Genomic DNA, 23,639 nt, shown 5'->3' on the forward strand with positions numbered 1-23,639 from the left:
CACTGGATTCTCAGTCATGGCAATTGCACTTGTGTTGTCACAGAAAATAGGAATCCTTTCAACTTACAAACCATAGTCTAGAAATTGATTTTTCATCCATAAAATCTGTGCACAGCAACTGCCAGCAGCAATATATTCAGCTTCAGCTGTAGAAGTGGAAACTGAATTTTGCTTTTTACTGAACCAGGACACAAGCTTGTCTCCTAAAAATTGACAGGTTCCTGTTGTGCTTTTTCTATCAATTCTGCAACCTGCATAATCTGCATCTGAATAACTAGTTAGATCAAAACCAGAATCTCTAGGATACCAAATGCCAAGGTTTGGTGTTCCTTTGAGATATCTGAAGATTCTCTTAATAGCTATTAAATGAGACTCTCTAGGATCAGCCTGAAATCTAGCACACAAACATGTAGCAAACATTATATATGGCCTACTAGCTGTTAAGTATAGAAGTGAGCCAACCATGCCTCTATAACTTGAAATATCCACAGACTTTTCAGTAGTGTTTAGTTCAAGCTTAGGTTACAATCATCACAAAACAAATTTACTAGAGACAATTCTGAAAATACTATCTTAATACAGCAACTCAACAGACCCACTTTGGTCTAACACAACTACCTCAGAGGAGCCTGACACGAAAGGAACTGGAACTCTGCTCTAACTACCACGGGAGAATCCCCTAGGCATCTGCAATACATATATAAAAAAAATTACAAGGGTGAGCAATCAATTGCTCAGCAGTACCACTATATGAATAATAATCAAAAACAAATTACTATAAACAGTTATAGGAACAGAATTCATAACTTGCTAGAAAACAAGTAAAACATGTATGAACTAGATATCAAAACTAGCATGCTCTGTAAAACAAAATCAACTGTCGTGTGCTGTGCATAAATAGAAGAGTTCAATTTTAGCATGCTATTTTCAATTTCAAACCTTCTGTTCCATTACAGGAACCATAAAACCATTGTCACGTTACGGGGACCCAAAATCATTTGTTCCGTTATGGGAACCATAAAACTTGTCCCATCACAGGACCTATAAAATTTGTTCCTCTCCGGGAACTTCAAAATCACTTTTCCATTACTGGAACCACAAAATCATCTGTTCCTCTACGGGAACTACTAAATCACAATCATATATGTATTAGATGTTATCTAGGGACGGCTAATCAGGCCTCTACATAAATTATCTAGGATAGTTGGTCGGGCTATCACACAAAATGTCTAGGAAAGCTGATTGGGCTTTCATACAAAATAACCGGATCCGCAGAGACTAGCTAGGTCTCTGATTATCTATGCTGGACTAATCGGTAATGTAATGCGCGCAACCGAATTAGCCACTTACGCAAGTTATCCAATATCTGATTCATTTTATCCAGTTTCAATACCTATCTCTTGTTAAAAACAATTCTGTCATAGCACACTATTCAAACCTCTTTTCCATTTTAATCGCATTTTAGAGATAGGTCCTTTCAGAAGTTACTTCTCCCCCAAAACATATATTTAACAACATTTTCAAACACAGGGGATACGTAACTTAAGACGTTTCTGTTCCTGTTCAAAAATAAAACAACATTTCATTCATATATACTGAACCATAAAAGAATGGTCAGGGTTACTTGCTTTGCAGAGCTTTACAACTAATACTGATTGACCTTGGAGTGACTTGGACACTCGGTTTTACCGCTTTACTAACAGACTATTCTGGATCCGACTTCCACGCTCAGGTCCTTCGTTCGGAACCTCGCTGCGCTTGTCGACTGATCACTGGGTTATCTTTAGTTCAATACCAATTCCTGAGTCCTTCGACTAGAACCTATAGAGTCGAAATACCCTATGTTAGACGTCTAGGTATGCTTGACACATCTTCACTAATAACCTACCCATACGATACCAAACCCCGACTCGTAATTGCACATATTATAATAACGCACACAACAATTAGGGTTCACGTTCTCAAAAATTAGGTTCGGTGTTCGTTTTCCGAAAAATACATATACTCGTCATTTTACAAAATTAGGGTTATTACTTTGCAGCCATCGTCTCAATTAGAGCATAAGCTTCCTCATAGCTCTTTGCCCATAATGCTCCACATTATGCTGCATCGAGCATGGGTCTAGACTGTGCTCCCAAACTATTATAAAAGCAATTGATGATCATCCAATCAGGCATTTCATGATGAGGACACATCCTAAGCATCTCCTTGTAGCGCTCCCAAGCTTCACATAGAGTTTCTCCTGATTGCTGCGCAAATTGAGTAAGAGCATTCCTAAGTGCAGTTGTCTTCGCTATAGGGAAGAATTCAGTAAGAAACTTCTGAGTAAGATCCTTCCAAGTAGTGATAGAACCAGCTGGTAGAGAGTATAACCAGCTATTAGCTTTATCCCTCAGAGAGAATGGGAAAAGTCTCAGTTTCAAGGCATCTTCGGAAACATTATTGAACTTGAAGGTGTCGCAGATCTCGATGAAATCCCTAATGTGCATATTGGGATCTTCCGTTGGAGAACCCCCAAACTGAACTGAGTTCTGGACCATCTGAATTATGTCAGGCTTGATCTCAAATGTATTAGCTACGATAGTTGGCCTGACAATGCTAGATTGAATGTCATTGATCTTTGGTTGAGAAAAATCCATCAACGCTTTCAGATTTACTGTTGGTTCTCCCATTACAATAAAAACTAGAGTACCTGAAACACACGACTAAGTAACTAGTAAGTAAAATATCTGAGTCAGTGAACTTACCGACCACTGATGTCAAACACATAAACTAAAAATTAACACCGAGTCCCCGGCAGCGGTGCCAAAAACTTGTTAGGGAGAAAATACGCGCTAAAATTACAAACAAGTATAGGTGTTAGCAAGTTGTATAAGATATAGATTCGTACCCACAGAGACTCTTTTAGTTAACTTAAGATTATGCACATATGCAACAATCATATGGCTATCACTCAATGCTAAGACAATAACAAGTTGAGATGTTTATAACTAGGATTAAACTAACATGCAATTAACTAAGAGATTAAAAGTGATTAAATTAACTATATGAGACAAACATGGGATTCTAACTTCATTAAATACTTCATTCAAAGTCATTTTTCTTAACTTTAGCATGCGATGGTGATGACAACTAATCAGATAACATGAAACTAGTAAACGCCAAATGTCATTGTACGAATACCCTACTACCAGACATCCACAAAAGAGAAAGAAGCTGAATAGACACCAAATATGTTGAGACCCTATATGTCTATAAAATTTGACAACATAAAGGTTTAATGAACAAGTTATCTATCGTGATTAACTGTTGAGTGGCATTTATGACACTTTATAATGCTCTATTAAACTTTAAATTGATGCGTTTGTACTCAAGTTGTTAAGTATTTAACGTGTTTTCTAGTGTTTTTGCATTTCAGGCATTATCTAGGTAATCAGGTGAATTAGCATTATTTTGGTGCTAATTTGGTGTCAAGATGGTGTTAGAATAAAAGCATGTGGAAAGCCGATCGAAGCAGCAAAGAAAATCAGAAATCTGAAGTTTTTCCAGAGGTACGGTGCGCCCGCGCTGGGCATGCGCGCGGCCGCGCCAGTCAAGCGCGCGGTCGCGCAAGGATGTCAGAAAGACAGCGCGCCCGCGCTGCGATAGCGCGCGCCCGCGCCGGTGCAAATTCAAAGAATCTTGATCTTCTTATAATTATAATTGGAGGACTTCTATGTTGCATGGGGCTGCTATATATAATCGAATAAAGGACGTTTTCAATAGAGAGATGTACCAGAGCGCAAGGAGGGCCGTAAGAAGACCGTTTTAGCACGGATTCAATGAAGATGAAGAAGATATTGTTTTTACTTGTGAATCTTTGTTCTAAGTGGTAACTTGGATGCTAGTTTTCTTATTTGTGAACCTTACTCTTATTTCGTACTTGGTTTTGTTATTTAAGTATAAAGACTACGTTTGTTATACCATGCTTTCATCGGAACCCACGTTGATGATGAGTCTGATTATGGGCTAATCGTTATCATGGGGTTCTAACGGATTTATTTATGGATTTCTTTAGTTAATTTGTTTCGATGCCTTAGTGTGTGGTGATTGTATGATAACCTAGTATTGGTTATGCGTATTCGTCTTATGAGCGTCGCGAACTTATAAGATAGTGTGTTAATTCTTAATGAAGCGACAGTGAATTTAAGGATTTAGAACTTACCAAGCTAGCATAGGTTCATGTATTTGTTATGCATGATTCGTAGGTAATTTTAACCATCTTACTTGCCCTATGTAATCATGATAAATAACTTGTGCTTTAAACCGTTATGTTGTCAAATTCTATAGACATATAGGGTCTCAATATAATTGGTATCTATTCATCTTCTATCTCTTTTGTGGATGTCTGGTAGTATGGTATTCGTGCAACGAAAGTTGGCATTTATCAATTTCTTGTTATCTGATTAGTGTCATCGCCATTACATGCTAAGGTTAAGAACGAAAAGGCTATTGAATGAAGTATTTAATGAAGTTAGAATCCCATGTTTTTCATATAAATTAATTCAATCATTATTATTCTCTTAGTTATAATTGTTAGTTTAATTCTTAGTTATAAACAACCTCAATTTGTTATCGTCTTAGCATTGAATAATAACCATACATTGTTGCTTAAGTACATAAATTAATTAGTTAATCAAAGCCAGTCTCTGTGGGAACGAATCTGATTTATATCTAATACTACTTACGAACGCGTATACTTGCGTGTAATTTAGCGTGTGTTTAGAGACTAACAAGTTTTTGGCGCCGCTGCCGAGGACTGCAGTGTTAATTTTTAGTTTATATATTTTCCATCAGTGGTCGTTAAAGTTCATTGACTTGGACATTATTACCTATCTATTTCCTTATCTTATTTCAGGTACTCTAGCGAGGGTATGCATACGCGTTCGCGTACTCGTAAGAGAACTCTGGATAAAGCCGAGGAAGAAGTTATGGTGGTTCGAAATGAAGTTTTCGAAGAAGAAAAGAAGGTAGAAGAAGTATAAGAGAAAGTCGAAGAACCAGCTTTAGTAGTGATGGGAGATCAAGCAGAAAATCCTAAGGCTTTGATGGACTATTCTCAGCCTAAGATCAATGACATTCAATCAAGCATCATCAGGCCAGCCATCAGGGCTAACACTTTTGAAATCAAGTCAAGCATGATTCAGATGATACAGAACTCAGTTCAGTTTGGAGGTTCTCCTACTGAAGACCCCAACATGCACATCAGGGATTTTATCGAGATCTGCGACACGTTCAAGTTCAATGATATGACTGAAGATGCTATCAAGCTGCGAATCTTCCCATTCTCTCTGAGGGAAAAAGCTAAGTGCTGGTTACATTCTCTACCAGCAGGGTCTATCACCACTTGGGAAGATCTTGCTCAAAAGTTTCTCACTAAATCCTTCCCTATGGCGAAGACTGCTGCAATCAGGAATGCTCTTACTCAGTTTGCTCAGCAAACTGGAGAAACTCTGTGTGAGGCTTGGGATCGATATAAGGAGATGCTAAGGAAGTGCCCACACCATGGCATGTCTGATTGGATGATTATTAACTATTTCTATAATGTATTGGGTGCTACTTCTAGACCCATGCTCGATGCAGCATCAGGAGGAGCCTTGTGGGCTAAGAGCTACGATGAAGCTTATGAATTAATTGAACTGATGGTTGCTAATGAATATCAGAATCCTTCCCAAAGACTGACTTAGGGAAAAGTAGCAGGAATTCTGGAGTTGGATGCAACAACTGCTATTGTAATAACCCCAAAAATTTTGGACTTTTTGTAACCCTTATGAATAGTGATTTTGCTGATTATGCTGAATGAGAAAACTTTTCATGCCACACTATGTAGGGGTTCTTTTATTGATATTCTGAGATCTTATTAGTACTCTATATGGTATATAAGTGTATGTAAAGATCGTCAGAATCCAAATTCGAACACTTTGATTTTTCCCGAAAATCCACCAGATACCAAAAGAATTGAGTATAAGGTAACAGGATAAAAAGGATTTAAATTCAAGGATTATAAGAGAGGATCATAAAAGGAATATGATGTATTGAGAAAGGTTAAGGAAACCCAAGTAATAAGATCCCGGGTATGATCCCTCAAACGATAAACGAGAACGAAAGTTAAGCGAATCGTATAACATATCAGCGGTCATTAGCCAAGTAATTAAGAGCTAATCAAAGAGGTTAGTGATGATGATGTCACCACACCAACAAGAAGATGACAAGTGTGGGAAGACGACATAGGAGGATGACATAAGCATGACCAAAGGGAAGGTATTGTTGGTTGATTTCAAGCCACACAAATTTTACCATGGTTAAAAGGTAATTAACAAAACAAAAGGATATCAACCAAGCCTTTTATGCACAAAGATCAATAAAACAAAGCAAGCTTCTCCCCCCCCCCCTTTTCATCTTCTTCATTTCGAATTTTTCACCAAAATGGTGAATTAGAAATTCAAAACACAAGCTATACTCCATGGAAAATTATAAGGTTTGTTTCTTTGGATCCTATATTTCATAACTAAGAAGAGCAAGTAGTTTGAGTGCTTGAATCAAAGGTTTTCTATTTCAAATAAATCATTTTAGTTTAGGGTGAATAGTAACTTTCATGAACAAATTTTTGATTCTTGATTTTATTTGCAAGGTCAAGGTAGCTTAAGCATATATTAAGGCTTCCATGGACATTCCAAGGATCTTTCATGGATTAAAAACTTCAAGGAAGGTATAACTCTTCATGATCTTAGTATTAAGATTGTTTGATATAAATGATTATGATGATGGAATGATAGATTAAGTGTAGTAGTTGTTTTGTCATGTTGAGATCTTAGTTGTTAAGTGCTTTTGTTGATTTTGGGAGTTAAGAGTAGCACTAGTTGTTCTTGATGGTTCATGGTATGATTTGGGCTTTTTTTAAATGGTTTAAAGTGGTGGATGAGTGATATTGTCATATGGTTGTATTGGGATTGATTGATGGTGGTTTGCTGTTGAATGGATTTGATAAAATTTTGGGAATCGCTAAGTTATAGCCGTCGTAATGCCCAATTTTCCTTAGACTGTTTTTGTTCCTAACTTCAGGACCCGTGAAATCACTGTTAGGTTTTGACCATTGCCATGATTAGATAGTTCATGTTACGAGCTTCGTTTTGATATGTGGTTCGCTTAAATCCGATGTACGGTTTAGGAGAAACGACCGTTTTAAGTAACGGCGTTTCGCGACCGAACCATTACCCCTCGCCTTACTTTGAAACCTTGGTTAAGGCCTTTAAATGACTAATTGGAATATGAAACAATTATTTAAAGTGTATTAGGAAGTTGGTAAGGTACTCGCGAAAGAATCGTCTTAAAACCCTTAATGGTTAATTTATTAAAAATGGTGGAGCCGAGGATACTCGAGCGACTTAAGTGAATCGTTAAGCGCGAAAGCGAACGTTAGGACTCTAAATGGTTAAAGTCTAGTTTCTTAAGCGACCGGGGTTTAATTCCGACTTATGTTGTTGTTCATAGGTTATCGGACCCACTCTAAGCTTAAGTCTATCCGGGAGCACTCAGGCAAGTTTTCTACCCGTTATACTGTTGTTGTGATGTATATGTGTATATGCATTATCTTGTGATAAATGCATGATTGTTATTAGCAAATTCTTGTGATATATTGGAGCATGTGATATGGTATATATGCATGTCTGTTTCGTAATCTTGATATATATCTGTTGGTTAAAATGCTTATTAGTTGCATAATACCTATGCTAGAGATAAGCGGTAATTTGCATATACCCTTAGAAAAGGGGACCCCAAGGTGAACATATTTCTAAACCGGGAGTCGATGTTCCCGAGTATATTATATATATATATATGGATATAGTTTTCAAAAATATTGATCGAATAAGGTTTATTCGATAACTTTATTTTATTTAATGAATATTATTTGAATATTCATTTGAGGACTTATGACTTTGTTTATTCTATTTAATTATTATTAATTGGATATTCATTTGAGGATGTATGACTCAGTTTATTTTATTTAATGAATATTAATTATAATATTCATTCGAGGTATTATGACTCCGCTTATTATTTAATAATATTCTTTATTTTATTAAAGAATAATGTTTCGATATTCAAACTTATTTTCGATTATTCAAATAAAGATTATACTTTCGTATAAATATATCTTTGGTTATTTAATATCCATTTTAAGTATGAGTTTTAAAACTTCTACTTCAATTATTTTTATAAAGATTATTCTTTATGGGAATATTATTTAAATAATAATATTCAGATATTTTCTAAATATATTAGGACTGATTTATTTTAATAAATCAGCAGTACTCCAAACATTCTTAAAAATATTTTCGAGTCTTCAAAATGATTTTTAAAGTTAGAGTGGACCCCAAAACTCATTTTTATATTTAAGATCTTCCTTTCAAAGGGGATTTAAATACTCGCTCAAAACCTGGGGGATCCGGCTCTGTAGTGTATTTTACATTCGCAACGTGGTTGCTGTTTTGAGGAAACAATTTGATTACTTGCCCAACGTCCGGGAAGTAAGTCCATCTAATTGAGTCAGCATAAGCGACAGGCCGGGGTACGGTCTATCAAAGTGTAAGTGGCTGGGTGGCAGTCATTCAACGCGTAAGAGGCCGGGTGGCGGTCCAGCACAAGGTCCTTATGTGGCCAGGGTGATGACCAGTGGGGGATTCATCCATCTACTAGTAGAAAAGGTTACTTATTGGTATCTTTGCCTGATCAGCAAGATATCAGGTTTATGCCAAAATTCTTTTCTTTCCAAAATTCATTAGATATTGCAACTCTGTTTATAATAATCATAACAGAGGTTTTCAAGGAGTGTATGAAATGTATATATATAGGTGTATATATATATCGGGACTTAATGAAGTATCTCATAACTTCATTATTTATAATGATATTTCAAGGATTGAATCTATTCAAGTCTTATCTTGTAGTCTCATCTGGGTGATGAACTTTTGAAACTGATTATAACTTGAACAGTGGTAGTTCAAGTACTATTCGGATATAAGTATATTGGAGTATCTTGTAACTTCCTCTTTTAAACTTATATCTAGCAAATGATTATCTTATGCATGTCAAAGATTTTCAGAAAAACGTTGAGACAAGGTTAGATATATGAGATCACCTTGCAACGATAGTTTTATACAGTTATAAACTGGAACTCTATGTATATTATGCATGGAAAAGGACTTCCAAGATTTTGAAAAGTATATATGTATATATACTGAATATTTTGCGACTTCATCGCATTAAGATATCAAACTTGGTCCATTTCTTTTGACCAAGACTTTCATGAGTACTATGAGAAGGCTCATATATTGTAAATCATTATACATATTATTTTGGAGGGATCGCTGCTCACCCTTGCTTTCTTCTTTCATCACACAACAACAGATAGAAAAGATGAACATGACCAAGCTCCCAATTCACGAGCGGATAGGAAACGTTCCGCAGTTTCCTATAGGCGTTGATGTCGCTGTAGCTGAGGTAGGAACTACCAATAGGCTAGGCTTTCAACTTTTGATGTACCAGACTTATGTATCTTTATCAATTATAATAATGGCAAGGAAATGTAAATCTATTCAGAAACCCTTTTAAGGTGTAATGGCATATAATTTTGAAATAAAATGACTCGTGTTATTTTTGGATATTCATCTCTGAGACTATAACTTGTGGTGTGTGTGTTTATTATGGGGTCACAGTATAGAGTAGTTGATTGTTTATTAAGATTGGGTGTTATTAAGGGAAATGGAACTTGTGACAACCCGGATCCCCGACCCCGGATCTGGGGGTGTTATAGAAATGGTATCAGAGCTAAGCGTTATAAACCTCAGAGATGATGTAACGTTAGGATAATAAGTTCACTAGGATGATAAGAACTCTTGCCAAGTTCATAGTCGGGCTACCTAACGTAGCACCGACAGTTAAAACCCTTATGGGAACCCTTATAAATGTAGCGATAGAAGCGTAGTTCGTTATCGTATATGGTAGCAGGTAGAGCTGGCCAGTTGGGCGGTCCATGTGGTCCGGGCCGGGCTGAATGCGGGTTGAGCTTGTGAAACATGAACACTAAACCGACACGCAAGTTGAACGAATCGATCCGGGCCAGGTTCAAACTGACAGACAAGGACTCGTAACCGACACTGGACTCGTGAGCGATGCGGGCTGAACCGGGTTGAGTGCGGGTTGTGCGTGTTGAGTGCGGGCTGAGTGGGTTGAGTGCGGGCTGTGCATCCATCCATGTGCATTCTATTGTCTACTATGTCTATGTCACATCACATATGATGTGAATGTAATGTACAAGTGGCAAGCAGTCAAGCATATAAATAGAGTTTAATCACTTATATTATTTTAATAGAAAATTTGTGTGTATAATTAATATTTTTTACTATATAAAATTCGAAATTAGTATAACAAATTTTATTAAAAATTATTAATAAAATGTAACATTATTTTCTATTATGTCACATAATTTATTCGAAAAATAATAATTATAATCAATTAATTTTATTATTTTAGGTTTTTGGTTAAAAAGAGGACGGTACCTCTTATAAATTTTATTAATTTAAAAAAAATACAAATGATGTGAGAGGACTCCTCTCTAAAAAAACAGAACAAACCGCATCAAATATTAAAAAATTACAAATCAAATGATATTAAAATTTTTAAAAAAATTACATTAAATATTTTGCGGGCGGGCTGTGCGGGCTCGTGCGCGTTGTGCGAGTTGCCTGGTCCGTTCGGCTCGTGCGGGCTTGGCTCGTGCGGGCTCGTGCGGTTCCGGGTTTTGAAATTAGAATTCGTATTCGGTTCACCTAATTTAGCGAGTTGGGCGGGTTTGAACCGGCCCGGTTCGGTCCGAATTTTTTCCAGTTTCCGTACGAACCGGTCCCGAATGTGCGGTTCAAACCCGCACATTTGGCCGGCTCTAGTAGCGGGACTCCGAACCCTGAGGTTGAGGAGTAACAACGCGATGATGTTTTATTACTAATTGGAGATCGGATTGTGGATCCGATAGAGCGTCCTAACGCATGACCGGATGATGTTGATATTGAGGATGTAGCGGTTGAGGATGTTGTCCTAGAAGGGATTGTTGCTGAGGAGGATCCCGTGAAGGATCCTGACAAGAATGAATAAAGGACCACTGAGGAATTGATGACCATGGTTAGGGCAACTCCCAAAGGTAGGATTGGCCCCAGAGGTTCGTTCAAGTTTGTAAAGATAGTAGCCCCTTTAACGCGGCTTACTCGTAAGGCTGAGAAGTTTGAATGGACAGAGAAACGCGAGAATAGCTTTCAAAAACTGAAGCAAAGATTGGTGATGGCCCCTATGTTGGCATTGCCGGATGGAAAAAGGAGATTTTGTGATTTGTATTGACGCTTCACATAAGGAATTAGGGTGCTTCTTATACAGCACAACAAGGTAATCGCGTACGCGTCAAGACAATTAAGGGAATATAAAATTCGATATCCCCACCCATGAGCTTGGGCTCGTGGCAATAGTTTTGCCCAAAATATTGGAGGCACTACTTGTATGGAGAGAAGTGCGAGATTTACACAAGTTATAAGTGCTCTAGTGCATTTTCACGTAGAAAGAGCTCAACATACGCCAGAGGAGGCGGTTAGAGCTAATCAAGAATTATGATTGGGAGATTCTTTATCATTCGGGAAAGCCAATGTGGTGGCTGATGCCCTTAGTAAAAAGGAGAGACTCAAGATTATAATGTCTTTGGGAGAGTTATAAGAGATTTTGAGTAAATGGAAATAGAAGTGAAGGTAACCGGAGCCGGTACCGAAAAGCTGTTTGAGATTGCAATACAGCCCGAATTATTGAAAAAGAACATATTATGCCAGAAAAAGTGATGAATAAAGGCAGAAAGCCAAAAAATAGATAAGAGATTAATACCGAGAAAGATGATAAGGGAATAATGAGGTATTCCTAAAGAATTTGGGTTCCAAATGTTCAAGAACTTAAAGATGAGATCTTAGATGAAAGCTAGTTTGAGGAATAAGATTTAGAGCAAACCCTGAACGTGATAGTCAGGGAGGTTGCCATCAAGATAGAAGGAGCCCATAACATAATGGAGTGGAAAATGAGGATTTTAACGTATAAGATAACCCTAAGTATGGGAGAAGGATGAAACATTTCATACTAAGGAAACAGAAAGTCGAGTAAGGAAAGGAGACCCGAAATGGTACTCCTATACGGCAATTCATGGACCTGTCTAAAAAAAAAGAACTTAGACTATTATCCCCAACCACCACCCTGAGGAAACAATGCGGTGAGAAATTCTTTCAGGTTTTTTAAGTCGCTAAGCTCTCAGAGTTCTAAGGAACAAGCTGACTCAGTCGAGGCAAGAGCCTGGCTAAAGGAAATATAGGAATCATTTGAGATTCTAAATGATTGACGAATCACAAAAGACTGTTTTTGTCACTTAACCTCCTAAGAGAGAGGCCACCCGCCAGTGAAAGGCCAAGGAAGGCACGAAGTAAGAGATTATAACAGTCAATTGTTTTCAGGAAAGTACTTCCCAAGGTTATGGAGATAGTGTAAAAGCTTTAGAGCCAGAACAAAGGCAGACGAGTATGATGAATTATGAATCTAAGTTGTAAAAGTTATCAAGATTCGTTCTGAGGACACGAATCCAGAATGACGGGATGTTTGAAATCAATGCTTATGTTGTGTTAGTTCATGAAATAATGATAAGAGAAAGGAAAATAAAAAGAAACTGAAGTGGAAAGGAATATAAAGGCAATAGAGTTTGAGGTATGATAAGGGAGTTGGGTATGAGAAAACCCTAAAGACTCGTAGCAATAGAAATAGAAAAGTATGCATTCGTCAGGATGAGGGTGATTCACCATGAGTTAAAATTGATGGTTGAAGGCATAAGAGATACATATATTTTATTCCCTATAAGTTGGGAGGATTTGAGGAAACCTTGAGATAACTTAAAGGATAAATAATGAGACGCGGATAGACTGAGGAGACAAGGAAGTAAGAAATTAGGAAAATTGGATGAAGGAAGTGATCTTCAAGAATGTGAAGTGTAAGACCGGTGGCTCGATACCCAGAAAGGGAGACGCCAGGTATGAAAGATATCCCAACATTGAGGTGACTGTTGAGATAAACAACAAAAGTAAATAAGGAATTATTAAGAAGAGGTTCACGTTGAACACGACCAATATCTTCCAGAACATCCTTGTTATCGTTACCAAATTAGGCAAGAAAAGCGGATAACCGTTGTTATCTTTTAGAGGCCATATTGATTAACCTCATTTTGAATACATATGTTATTGTGAAATTAGGCATATACTATCGAGGTGGGAATGATTGAATAAGACACCCTTATCAGGGATATATGACTTGAATTATCCATGGAAGGATGCATGTACCTTTTTAAAGGTGGAATTAAGGATAGAACATCGGTAACTTAAAACGAATCCTAGGGGGATGCATAAAGGTTGGCATTTCACCCTTAATAGGGATAGTATGAGTTTTGACAGTATGAATTGGAAAGGATTAAGGTAATAACAACCTTTAAGAATCAGTGGAGAAATTTTTTTCAGAAGTATATAGACAATGATTCTGGTATTAATAAATGGTATCTTGATATGCCCTGTATCTAGGGAATACAGGAGGAACGATTCAAGGATAACCTTAGAGGTTTTACAAGGAGAAAGGTAATATTCAAAATTCTCAAGAATAGAAATGTTGATAAAGGAAATATTACGTAATTATAATGATGCCAAGTGGGGCACGTGTTAAACCACGAGAAAGTATGGATCGAACCAGTAAAGGTCGAAATTGTTCAGGGCAATTAGGACCTAAGATAAAAGATGTTCTAAGTATGATTGAGAGTCAGTCGTGACAGTGATTAACCTTTAAAGACTGAGGCAATAACTTCTGGAAAAATGGTGATATTTTTTTTTTACTCATCAGATTTTAAGGAAAATATCTTCACAAAAGCAGTGATTGAAATAAGGTAGAAAATTTATTTGGAGGTGGTTAAAATGACATTGACTTTAAGGAAATTTTACCATCAGAAAAGGCCAAAGAGGTGGCCGACACTTTAAATGTAAGAGGATAATTATAGGCGCTCGTGCGAGAGGAATACAGTGATGATGGTTGAAGCCGGGAAGGTTGTATTACGGTTCGGAAGATTGATATTCCTTCTGATGACTGTGCAATACTCAACCGTAATAGTAGTTGGGTAAAGGTTTAATTCGTGTAATCACCATTAGCGGGCTATCTATCTTAGAAGATCCTATCTTGAGAATAAGCCAGGACCATATTTCAAAAAGGACCAAACAAACCTTTGAGTTAAGTCTTCTATTAAAGGCATATGTTTAAGAATGGTATTAACCTGCTATCGTTGCTTTGATTGAAACTCTTCTACAATTTTATCTGCTTCATGTCATGTATGTATGTCAGGATCAGGAGTGTTCTTCATGAATCATGAATGGTGATTATGTTACCTCCTTAGAAGGATTTGATACGACATGTATGGACTCCGTATGGTTAGATATTAAGATTTCATGGAACGTGAATGACGACAGTAGGTCAGTAGTGGACCATAGTAATGCAGCAATGATTCTGCGAGTAATGAGCTGATTACAACCGTGAGAGTTGTATTGGAATGGAGGTTGAGATTAAGTACCACTAATCGGGTCGTGTTCACGTATAAGTTATCTTTGATAGAAAAACTAGGTCGATTATTTACCTATTGAGTATCCATTCCTTCTTATCAATAGGGAGTCGTGTTACTATACGAGGAAGGTTGCAGTGCAAGCATAGAATTCTAGTAACGATGATGTCTAGAATGAGATTCCAGATTCGATTTTCGATGTCGAGGGAGTTTCAAAGGTGATTGAGTATAAGCTCGAGGAAGAGCATGGGTTCATAGAATGATGGACGGAATAGCAAAAATATTTAAGCATGTGAAATGCGATGCGATAATACTTGATGTTGATATATATACACATATGTTTTGTTCTCCTATATCAAACCTCTATAGTTCAGAGGTAGGTTCCAAGCCAGATATTTTATGGCAGTATATTTTTTTTCACATATACAATTCTCTTCAATTCGTTCGTTTCTCTTCTTTTCATTTCATATAAGCTGAGGAGAACAACCCTTCCAGTAGGGGAGGTATTTCCGAATGACTATCTATCTGTGTGATAGAAGCCTAGCAGGATACCACATGTTGTTTAATTGCTTGTCAAGTACTAAAGGCTGGCCACCTTCTATACTAACTATGCAATATAACAAGTGTTCATGATCATAGTGATCTCTCAATAAATTCTTTTACTTCTAAACGATAGATCAAGCTTTCAAAGATAGAAGCAGCTAGAAAGGAGTAGTATTAGTGCGGTGGTATTCCGAATCTAACGCGTTCGTGATACTAAGGTTGACGCAATTATTAAAAGGTTATAGAATGTTAACGAGCAAAAGTGTAACCAGTATAGTATTATGTACGGAAGATAGTAATGACTACGAACTGGAAAAGAATGGGTATTGAGAAGCAAAAGCTCTAATGCTAAAAGCTATAATGAGAGTTTGTGCAATAGACTTGAAAGAAATTGGAATGATCACTTAACACGGATTGAGTTTTCTTACGACAATAGATCATATGTCATTATCGAGTTGTCGCCTTATGAGATCCTTGAGGGAAAACAATGTCGATCTCCCTTATGTTAGGATGAAGTTGTAGAGCGCAAGATGCTCGGACCCGCAGTAGTCCAAAGGACCAGGGATATAATAGATCTAATCAGAGGACGGCTGGTAGTAACCCAAGATGGACATAAGAGGTATGCTGATTTGACTCGAAAGGACAAAGAGTATGAAATAGGGGACCTAGTAATGTTAAAGGTATCCCTTGGAAAGGATTGATGAGGTTCGGAAAGAAAGGAAAGCTAAGTCCACAAATTGTTGGACCCTTGGAGATATTAAGACATATTGGGAAGTTAGCATATGAGCTAGCCCTACCCCCGAACCTGTAGCAAGTTCATAACGTGTTCCACGTATCAATGTTAAGGAAGTGTAATCCGGATGCCAGACAAATAGGGGCACATGAGCGCATAGGCATGCAACCAAACGTAACCTATATGGAGCAACCAGGAAGGGTTATAGATTGAAAAGGAACAAGTACTTAGGAGAAGGGTTATCAAACTAGTCAGAGTTGGTGGTAGAACCACAATGTGGGAAAATTGACTTGAGAGTTAGAAGGCCCAATGCTAGAAAAGCATCCCAACTGTTTTCTATCTGATTCCGGGACGGAATCCTTTTAAGGAGGGGAGACTGTAATAACCCCAAAAATTTTGGACTTTTTTGTAACCCTTATGAATAGTGATTTTGCTGATTATGCTGAATGAGAAAACTTTTCATGCCACACTATGTAGGGGTTCTTTTATTGATATTCTGAGATCTTATTAGTACTCTATATGGTATATAAGTGTATGTAAAGATCGTCAGAATCCAAATTCGAACACTTTGATTTTTCCTGAAAATCCACCAGATACCGAAAGAATTGAGTATAAGGTAACAGGATAAAAAGGATTTAAATTCAAGGATTATAAGAGAGGATCATAAAAGGAATATGATGTATTGAGAAAGGTTAAGGAAACCCAAGTAATAAGATCCCGGGTATGATCCCTCAAACGATAAACGAGAACGAAAGTTAAGCGAATCGTATAACATATCAGCGGTCATTAGCCAAGTAATTAAGAGCTAATTAAAGAGGTTAGTGATGATGATGTCACCACACCAACAAGAAGATGACAAGTGTGGGAAGATGACATAGGAGAATGACATAAGCATGACCAAAGGGAATGTATTGTTGGTTGATTTCAAGCCACACAAATTTTACCATGGTTAAAAGGTAATTAACAAAACAAAAGGATATCAACCAAGCCTTTTATGCACAAAGATCAATAAAACAAAGTAAGCTTCTCTCCCCCCTTTTCATCTTCTTCATTTCGAATTTTTCACCAAAATGGTGAATTAGAAATTCAAAACACAAGCTATACTCCATGGAAAATTATAAGGTTTGTTTCTTTGGATCCTATATTTCATAACTAAGAAGAGCAAGTAGTTTGAGTGCTTGAATCAAAGGTTTTCTATCTCAAACAAATCATTTTAGTTTAGGGTGAATAGTAACTTTCAAGAACAAATTTTTGATTCTTGATTTAATTTGCAAGGTCAAGGTAGCTTAAGCATATATTAAGGCTTCCATGGACATTCCAAGGATCTTTCATTGATTAAAAGCTTCAAGGAAGGTATAACTCTTCATGATCTTAGTATTAAGATTGTTTGATATAGATGATTATGATGATGGAATGATAGATTAAGTGTAGTAGTTGTTTTGTCATGTTGAGATCTTAATTGTTAAGTGCTTTTGTTGATTTTGGGAGTTAAGAGTAGCACTAGTTGTTCTTGATGGTTCATGGTATGATTTGGGCTTTGTTTAAATGGTTTAAAGTGGTGGATGAGTGATATTGTCATATGGTTGTATTGGGATTGATTGATGGTGGTTTGGTGTTGAATGGATTTGATAAAATTTTGGGAATCGCTAAGTTATAGCCGTCGTAATGCCCAATTTTCCTTAGACTGTTTTTGTTCCTAACTTCAGGACCCGTGAAATCACTGTTAGGTTTTGACCATTGCCATGATTAGATAGTTCATGTTACGAGCTTCGTTTTGATATGTGGTTCGCTTAAATCCGATGTACGGTTTAGGAGAAACGACCGTTTTAAGTAACGGCGTTTCGCGACCGAACCATTACCCCTCGCCTTACTTTGAAACCTTGGTTAAGGCCCTTAAATGACTAATTGGAATATGAAACAATTATGTAAAGTGGATTAGGAAGTTGGTAAGGTACTCGCGAAAGAATTGCCTTAAAACCCTTAATGGTTAATTTATTAAAAATGGTGGAGCCGAGGATACTCGAGCGACTTAAGTGAATCGTTAAGCGCGAAAGCGAATGTTAGGACTCTAAATGGTTAAAGTCTAGTTTCTTAAGCGACCGGGGTTTAATTCCGAATTATGTTGTTGTTCATAGGTTATCGGACCCACTCTAAGCTTAAGTCTATCCGGGAGCACTCAGGCAAGTTTTCTACCCGTTATACTGTTGTTGTGATGTATATGTGTATATGCATTATCTTGTGATAAATGCATGATTGTTATTAGCAAATTCTTGCGATATATTGGAGCATGGGATATGGTATATATGCATGTCTGTTTCGTAATCTTGGTATATATCTGTTGGTTCAAATGCTTATTAGTTGCATAATACTTATGCTAGAGATAAGCGGTAATTTGCATATACCCTTAGAAAAGGGGACCCCAAGTGAACATATTTCTAAACCGGGAGTCGATGTTCCCGAGTATATTATATATATATATATATATATGGATATAGTTTTCAAAACTATTGATCGAATAAGGTTTATTCGATAACTTTATTTAATGAATATTATTTGAATATTCATTCGAGGACTTATGACTCTGTTTATTCTATTTAATTATTATTAATTGGATATTCATTTGAGGATGTATGACTCCGTTTATTTTATTTAATGAATATTAATTATAATATTCATTCGAGGTATTTTGACTCCGCTTACTATTTAATAATATTCTTTATTTTATTAAAGAATAATGTTTCGATAATCAAACTTATTCTCGATTATTCAAATAAAGATTATACTTTCGTATAAGTATATCTTTGGTTATTTAATATCCATTTCAAGTATGAGTTTTAAAACTTCTACTTCAATTATTTTTATAAAGATTATTCTTTATGGGAATATTATTTAAAAAATAATATTCAGATATTTTCTAAATATATTGGGACTGATTTATTTTAATAAATCAGCAGTACTCCAAACATTCTTAAAAATGTTTTCGAGTCTTCAAAATGATTTTAAAGTTAGAGTGGACCCCAAAACTCATTTTTATATTTAAGATCTTCCTTTCAAAGGGGATTTAAATACTCGCTCAAAACCTGGGGGATCCGGCTCTGTGGTGTATTTTACATTCACAACGTGGTTGCTGTTTTGAGGAAACAATTTGATTACTTGCCCAACGTCCGGGAAGTAAGTCCATCTAATTGAGTCGGCATAAGCGACAGGCCGGGGTACGGTCTGTCAAAGTGTAAGTGGCCAGGTGGCAGTCCATCAACGCGTAAGAGGCCGGGTGGCGGTCGAGCACAAGGTCCTTATGTGGCCAGGGTGATGACCGGTGGGGGATTCATCCATCTACTAGTAGAAAAGGTTACTTATTGGTATCTTTGCCTGATCAGCAAGATATCAGGTTTATGCCAAAATTCTTTTCTTTCCAAAATTCATTGGATATTGCAACTCTGTTTATAATAATCATAACAGAGGTTTTCAAGGAGTGTATGAAATGTATATATATAGGTGTATATATATATCGGGACTTAATGAAGTATCTCGTAACTTCATTATTTATAATGATATTTCAAGGATTGAATCTATTCAAGTCTTATCTTGTAGTCTCATGTGGGTGATGAACTTTTGAAACTGATTATAACTTGAACGGTGGTAGTTCAAGTACTATTCAGATATAAGTATATTGGAGTATCTTGTAACTTCCTCTTTTAAACTTATATCTAGCAAATGATTATCTTATGCATGTCAAAGATTTTCAGAAAAATGTTGAGACAAGGTTAGATATATGAGATCACCTTGCAACGATAGTTTTATACAGTTATAAACTGGAACTCTGTGTATATTATGCATGGAAGAGGACTTCCAAGATTTTGAAAAGTATATATGTATATATACTGAATATTTTGCGACTTCATCGCATTAAGATATCAAACTTGATCCATTTCTTTTGACCAAGACTTTCATGAGTACTATGAGAAGGCTCATATATAGTTAATCATTATACATATTATTTTGGTGGGCTTGCTGCTCACCCTTGCTTTCTTCTTTCATCACACAACAACAGATAGAAAAGATGAACAGGACCAAGCTCCCAATTCGCGAGTGGATAGGAAACGTTCCGCAGTTTCCTATAGGCGTTGATGTCGCTGTAGCTGAGGTAGGAACTACCAATAGGTTAGGCTTTCAACTTTTGATGTACCAGACTTATGTATCTTTATCAATTGTAATAATGGCAAAGAAATGTAAATCTATTCAGAAACCCTTTTAAGGTGTAATGGCATATAATTTTGGAATAAAATGACTCGTGTTATTTTTGGATATTCATCTCTGAGACTATAACTTGTGGTGTGTGTGTTTATTGTGGGGTCACAGTACAGAGTAGTTGATTGTTTATTAAGATTGGGTGTTATTAAGGGAAATGGAACTCGTGACAACACGGATCCCCGACCCCGGATTTAGGGGTGTTACAGCTATACACTACACCATAGATTGTTTTAAGCAACACCCAAACCGTGTTGCTATAGACCCGAAAAAATATTGCTAAAGGCCCAAAAAGGGCTAAGGCGATATCAGAGTTATGTTGACCCGTAGCTAGTTAGTATAGGTATCTATAGCAACATACCAACTACTCTGTTGCAACATAGCATATTTTGTTACTATAGATCTCAATAGCAACATCTTTTGGACTCTATAGTAACATACATTTTGTGTTGCAAAAGATCTATGCATTTCTTTCAAAATGGTAGGACCCCCATGTGGGGCCCACATAATAATTTTTTAAAATTTACATTCTGTAATTCTTTTGTTGCTTATTTTTTTTAATTTGCATAAATATAATAATAAATAGACAAGTATTTTAACCTAAAATATGAATTAAAATATTGCAAGAATAATTACAGTAACAACTCAATTTTAATAATAAATGTAAACTCATGAATTGTTATTACAAAAAAATGAATAAATTTCTATAAAAACTATATTCTAGTATCAGCAAGGCTTGTAAGTATAATATCTAGGATGGCATGTAAGTCGAAGAATGTCACATATATGTTTCCGTTTCTGTTAAGGTTATCGGCGGCGCTAAAATCATTGATCGTCTTTGCATCGGAATCTGCAAGCATCATATCTCAATACCTTTGACTCTTTGACTCTGCCTTCGCCTGGGTAATGTTAACATTTAAAGAAAGGATCAGATTAAACAAAGTAAGAATAAATGCAAATAAGCAGAGTAATTGCTACAATTTAAGAATAAACTATCTCTTCAATATATATAAAAAAATAAGCATAGTAATTCCAAAGTTCTCGGCGCTTTATGCAACATGACTTTATTTTTTTATGCAACCTGAATTTTTTTATTTGGTGCATTGCAAACACAAATTGAAGTAATGTTTTGTAATGTCAATCTACACACCTGACTTTATTGGTGGAATCTAATCCACCACAAATAAGTGCTCGCTAGAGACACAACATACTTGTACACATGATAAAAAGAAGTTACACGGGTCAATTTCCAACTAATATGAATTTAACAACTGAAATAATAAGAAAAATGTAACCTTAGAAAAGCTTTTTGTTAAGAGGATCTTAAAAAACATATAATAGCTACCATGTTTTTTTTCCACTCTGAAGCATATAATAAGTAATGTAAAACCAATAAGCTAATATCATAAAATACTATACTATTTTTTATGCAATTATATGGCTAGTGAAAGCAGACGAACTTACCTCCATGGTCGTCACAAACACCAAAGAAAGAGGTTAACTCGTCCAAATTAACTGTCATAATATTAGTGACTAAAACAATTGCATATAATGCATTGACTCTACTAGACAGAGCTTTGAAAGCCCAAGCATAAGTGTCATCACCGTCACTACTCTACAGTGTATGAATCAGAAGATTACATGATTGTCCAGGGACAGAAACTAAATACACCTCATTTTGGGATCTCTGGGAGTTTGAAAAAAAAACTAGCAAAAGCACTTGGAGTTAAAAACACAAAGGTAACAAGGACATAGTACCTTTTTCTCAAAGCATTCATCTTTAAGAGTACATGGATAGCAATAAAAAAATAGTAGGAAGCACGCCATTTAGTAATCATCAAGTGCCAGATACTTAATAATTAACCTCAAAAAATTACTTGGCCATTAAAACACAAGTATGCTAAATGTACAAGAACAAAGGTACCCTTAAGTACCCTGTTTCCCTGATAAAAACGGGTCTCCGGTAAAATGACATATATGACCATCACCATCACTCCCGCATAGCTCATCCTCCATGTCCTTGTAAAGCAAAAAAATAAGAAATTTATTAAAAAAAATGAAAAATAAGTTAGCTATGCACGCACACACACGCACAAATAAAGACATATATATATAAGCATGCCATAAGTATCAAATCGGTGCCTTCACATTGACAAATATCTTAATGCAACTGTAAAAGAGAAAATATAGCAAATTAACACTAAAGATAACCTTTCCTTAGTTTCTTGTCTAATTCAACATACATAAATTTCTATTGTGATCCAGTTCAAGCTCAGATGTGTCCATTTATTAATTTAGCATATTTTACCAAGATCACTTGAGCAAATTAGGCTTCTATGTCTAGTCTAAGCAATCCCAAGGTAGTGTATCACTAGCTACAGAATGATCAAATTTAACTTTTACTACCTGTCCTCTTATGGTCTGCCTAGCCAAAGAAAATATAATACATTAATTTGGTCAATAAATATATATATAAGCATGATTAATGAAATGTTTTGTTCAACAAATGATAAAATACCTGTTACACTTTTGCAAGCAATATATAATTCTGAAAAAAATTGCACTTTCTTTGGCTTTTGCCCCCAACTTTTATATAGTCCCTTATTAAGGATTCATATAATTAGTATGATCTGCACATATAGAACGTTCACTTGTTCAGGCTATAGAATAACTTACCCCAACCAGAGTACTACAACTAAACAAATCGACTGCCGGAAAGATTCCTCTGTGTAATGCAAAAAAACAGCACCAGGAATGTTTGTAATAGAACAGAAACATTTCACCGTCACACATAATTCAGAACATGAATTGCTTTCACTTTCAGATTATACTGATTATCGATGTTTAATGGAAAAGCCACACAATAACATCATAACTGTTACGACCGGCATTTTATTTAATATTAATTTTGGACTTGGTATAATATTAGAGCCGAATGTTAATATACTTAATGGTTGTACGTTGTGTGAATGAAAATTTCTGCATTTTAAATTTGTTTTATGCGGTATATGATTTTTCAAAGTAAGAGTTTATTTATTTCCCTTATTTTTGATTTATAAGGAATATTCTAAACCTTGGAAAATTTTCTTTTAAAAGTTATTTTGTTCACAAATTTCAAAAGTGATTTTATAAAATTTCTAAAAATCCAAGTTATTTTATGGTATAAATTTTATAATTTTTGAACTTGTATTTTATTTTATAAAAATAAATCTTTACAAATTTTATTTGTTATAATTAGCAAATTACATAGAAGCTCTTGCATGCAAATCACCATTCTATTCTCTCAAAGGGAAAAGAAGACCTTCCCAACCCCACTAACTCATTTGTTGATTACCAAATTACCACACTAACCTTACATGCAAAATGACCTAACTTTACCTAGAGGCCATTTTTGTACATTCTCACTTCCACTCATTA

The 23,639-nt window shown here is 35.9% G+C and overlaps 2 non-coding genes across 2 annotated transcripts; one reads left to right on the plus strand and one right to left on the minus strand.

Annotated features, from left to right (window-relative positions):
• The first annotated feature begins 2,175 nt into the window (after positions 1-2,175).
• Positions 2,176-2,282, plus strand: LOC141688457 (small nucleolar RNA R71). The gene has a single exon (XR_012561899.1). It is a non-coding gene; the product is annotated as a small nucleolar RNA R71 (small nucleolar RNA).
• A 3,162-nt stretch (positions 2,283-5,444) lies between these two features.
• On the minus strand, positions 5,445-5,551 carry LOC141687864 (small nucleolar RNA R71). Its single transcript, XR_012561343.1, has one exon. It is a non-coding gene; the product is annotated as a small nucleolar RNA R71 (small nucleolar RNA).
• Positions 5,552-23,639: the final 18,088 nt, after the last annotated feature.

Source organism: Apium graveolens, chromosome 9 (genome assembly GCF_009905375.1).
Source record: "Apium graveolens cultivar Ventura chromosome 9, ASM990537v1, whole genome shotgun sequence".
NCBI lineage: Eukaryota > Viridiplantae > Streptophyta > Magnoliopsida > Apiales > Apiaceae > Apium > Apium graveolens.